Source organism: Arachis ipaensis, chromosome B02 (genome assembly GCF_000816755.2).
Source record: "Arachis ipaensis cultivar K30076 chromosome B02, Araip1.1, whole genome shotgun sequence".
Lineage (NCBI taxonomy): Eukaryota > Viridiplantae > Streptophyta > Magnoliopsida > Fabales > Fabaceae > Arachis > Arachis ipaensis.
The window spans coordinates 10,014,322-10,018,844 of record NC_029786.2 but is presented as its reverse complement, the minus strand read 5'-3'; the positions used below and the strand labels follow the sequence as shown (position 1 = coordinate 10,018,844).

The 4,523-nt window shown below is 33.0% G+C and overlaps 1 pseudogene; it reads left to right on the top strand.

Annotated features, from left to right (window-relative positions):
• Positions 1–3,940, top strand: part of LOC107624862 — a 10,574-nt pseudogene extending 6,634 nt beyond the window's left edge.

Below are 4,523 nucleotides of genomic sequence, written 5' to 3'. Positions count from 1 at the left end.
AATTATTTTTTTAATATTATAATTAAATACATATATAAAATTATTTTATATTGATAGTTTATTAAACTTAAATTCTTATTTTATTTATTTTCTCCATGTGAATGTGTTTCTCTTTAGTTCTTATTATTGTACTTTCTTCATTAACTGCTAACATGAACATAGGTGAGTTGAAAAGAGCATATTCAAAAGTGTGGCAAAACACCATGCTTAGGAATCACGGGGTCTAGTCTTCTTCATTTTCCAAGCTTTTATTTTATAATAAAAAAGGAAGAATAAAAAATAAAAAAGCTCATGTTTCCAAGTATTTCAGCTAGGTCTAGTGACTATTCACTATATAACTACTATGTCAGTTCTAATTCCCATACAAAATTTATATACTATTTTTTTTTCCCAATTCCCTTTCCTCAAAGAATTTGCACACACAATTAACCCCAAGTTTTCAACAATTTGTTTGATCTTTTATTCCAAATATACTATTTGAATAATATATCCCCCCATGTGACATAAAATCTAGATAGGTTAATCCATTAATTTATTCTTTAGAAGCCTCCAATATCACTACTTAAATTTCTGGACCTAGAAACACATTAATTAGATATCATTCTACAATTCATTTGATGTTTCCATTCCAAACAATCATTATCTTAATTATTTTATTATGATTACCATCTTATTACTATATCAATATATTTTTAATTCACGAGACTGAAATGTGGCCTTCTTATGAAGAACCCTATGATCCATAGGTAAATTATATATAATAAAATATGTTCGTTCAATTGAGTCAAAATTCAAGGACTGGCAATTTTTGTCTTTTTCTATCTTTGTCTTTGTTTTTGTGAACTCATAAACACTGCTATTGGCAAATCTCGAAGTTCCTTGCTGTAAATCCTGGCTTGACTTTATTATATAATAATAATAATAATAATATAGTACCAATATTTTATGTACTTGGTCCATGTCCATTTAGATACCTTTGTCTGTCGTTGAGCCAAATCTTCAGGCTTTTCCAAGATTTGATGCGGTTTCATATTAATATCATCATCTATCTTCATATCCAATGACGGCTAAAAATACAAACCTAGATAGTTTAGTAGTTGATCAAAAATAATACCAAGTTACAATTAGTCAAATTCTCAGTCAACTTTGTCAGTACTAGCTCACTCAATAATGTAGCACATAATGCAAAAGTAATCAATCATACAATAATTTTTAAATAATTAACATTAGCCTTTTTTATTGTAAAATTATTTTTTTAATCTTCACTTCTCAAAAGATTTGGGTTTTAGGATTATAATTTAGGTTTTAGAATTTAAGATTAAAAAAAAATTAGCGCTCTAGTTGAATTTCTTTATATTATCACTATTCAACTGTATAATAGTTTTTGTTTCTTTTTATTTGTTACTAAAAATTGTTTTATTATTAAACTAATATATTCACGTATATTAATTTAAAGATGTATCAAACTTTTGTGTATTCACATATACTTTAGAGATGTCTTTATGACTTGAAATTGATGCTGTAAGACACATGATATGCATAAATGGATATTGAAAAACAATAGTAATAGTTGTGAGAATATTGAATGCTTAAGTCTGAGAAAATTAAATTGAAATTTAATGGCACAGGTGACATGGGTGGAACATGCCGAATACGAGGAAAGGGAAGTTCATCAGTTATATAGAGCCTTGTTGAGCTCTGGCATGGCCTTCGGCGCCCAGCGGTGGATCGCCACCCTACAGCGCCAGTGCGAGTGCCTCGCCATCCTCATGTCTTCTACTCAACCTTCTAGAGACCACTCAGGTATACATCGTGTTAGATATAAAACCATTTATATTTATATATTCAACCACACTATGTATACATCTAAATCAACCGTTAAAATCAGCCACGATATTTATTGAAATACAAAATACATATTAAACATGAATTAAACTACACTATATTTATATAGAAATAATTTAAGATGGAGGAAGTATGAAACTATTATGTGATTTTTTAATATATGAGGATTTAAATTAAATCTCGTGATCAGAATATAGCATTTAATTTGAGTGTTCTAAATATATATATACCAATTATTTTTTTTTTCTTTTTTTATGTAACATCATTCACCATTTTCACACATGTAATGCAGAGCATCATTAATGTTTATCACTAACACCAAATGAAACTGACCCATTAATATTGTGTATGTTCTTTTGGTGCAATAATGGCAGCAATAACTGCAAGTGGTAGGCGCAGCATGCTGAAGCTGGCACAGAGGATGACCAACAACTTCTGTGCCGGAGTGTGCGCGCGATCCTGGGGAGCCACCCGGGATCGTCCTCAGCGCTGCCACGTCAGTGTGGCTCCCAGTCTCGCCGCAAAGGCTGTTCGACTTCCTCCGCGACGAGAGGTTGAGGAGCGAGTGGGACATACTATCCAATGGTGGGCCCATGCAAGAGATGGCCCACATTGCAAAGGGACAGGACCATGGCAACTGCGTCTCCCTCCTTAGAGCTGGTGTATGCATTTTCTTCTTTATCTAAGCCTAATTCTCTCTTCAAACAATTTTTCAATCATACGAAAAAGAATTTTGCTATTATTCTAAAAAACATGAATTTAATTTTGATGCACGGAAAAGCAGTATAATGACACATAGCAAGCAAGAAATAACTATATATTGGTCATATGATTGGTCATTTAAAAGAATCTATCTAACCGGACAACTGTGTAAAATATTTTTTATGATCAGTGCATCAAAATTAAATTCAAATAACATATATATGATTTTTTTTTTTTAAATGTCAAAAAATAAAATTCTCTCATCAATAGCTATGTTTTTAAATTAACCGCTAATTATTAGAAGGTGCTACTGCACTGAGTATAATGATCTCATTTTAAGACATTTTGTTTAACGAATTAGTAAAAAAGGGTTATATTTCAATGCTTGAGATACAAGCTATTTTAATATAATTCGCTATTAAAAAAGAATTTTATTAATAGAAGTAAATAACGAGTATATAATATAATTGAAGAAAAGAAAAAAAAAACGATATTTGCTTATTACTATAGAGATGAATGCATGATGCTGCATGTACTAAGGTGGAAAAAAGGTCAATGAGGGTTGTGGGTTTGTCGTATGCATTGGTACCGCGCTTGTTTGGACTTTTGATGAGAGAGAGAAAGAGAAAGAGAGAAGGATTGAGATTGAGAGGGACAAGTTTGTGATACCTTGGAATTATCGATGTGAGCAATTTTTGATGAATCAGTAAAATATGGCCCTTTATCACAAGTCAAACTATAAGGACGTTTCTCACCTTTTATGGGTTACGTTTCTGATTTCTGACCGAAGCTTTTCTTTTCACTTTTAGTAGTAGTAGTAGAAGTGATCTTTTTTAAAAAATAAAATTTGAAAATTAAACTTATAAAAAAAAAAAAAATCAGAGTTTGACTTTGCAGTGTGACAACACGTTATTTATTTATTTATTTATGTTTATTAATTTGTGGGTTTTTTTGCTAAATATTTAGTATATTGATTTTGCAGGCAATAAATTCAAATCAAAGTAGCATGTTGATACTTCAAGAGACATGCATAGATGCTGCTGGCTCGCTTGTGGTGTACGCGCCGGTGGATATTCCGGCGATGCACGTGGTAATGAACGGTGGTGATTCTGCTTACGTGGCATTATTGCCTTCTGGGTTTGCGATTGTTCCTGATGGGCCTGGGCCTCGTGGGGCCCAAAATGGTGGCGCCGAAGCCAATGGCGGCGATGACCTTGGTGGTGGGGCGCGTGGGAGTGGGTCCCTTTTGACGGTGGCATTTCAGATTCTTGTGAATAGTCTCCCTACGGCCAAGCTCACGGTAGAGTCGGTGGAAACTGTGAACAACCTCATTTCATGCACAGTTCAAAAGATAAAAGCAGCACTTCGATGTGAAAGTTGACTGTCACGTGAGTATACTCTTGAGGTCACGTGACATATTGGGTTTCTAATTTTTGCTTTTTTTTTTTTGTTAATTTTTTTTTTGGGAGGGTTGTGTCATGTGGAAATGAAATTAACTTGGTGTGAGTTTGTGAATGAAGATTGGAATAGAATGGCGCGTGGGAATTGGGAAATGGGTTTAAGATATGGGAGGTGTTGAGTGAGTCAAGAACGAACCGGGTGAAAAACTCCTTGTGTTTTGTGGGAAGGATCCGGATCTTGATCGGGTCGGGTTAGGATCTTTCGTAGTTCATTTTCAGCAAGGATCGTGGTTCGGGTATTGACTCCGGTCGACCTTTGGGGAAAAGGGTAATGTGGGGAAAAAAAGTAAATAAAAATATTTGGTTAGTATTTATAAAAATGATAATTTAACTTGTATTGACTTGTGGAGATGTTATAGAGTATGTATTTTGCTCAAGTGTAATGAAAAGTTTACTATATTTCATTCTTACTATATCGGAAATTTTGGAAACAAAGCTTAGGAACCAAAAGTAGTCAAAACATTCCTTTTTAAATTTATATTAATTAATGTAATTAACTACATTTTATTTTCACTC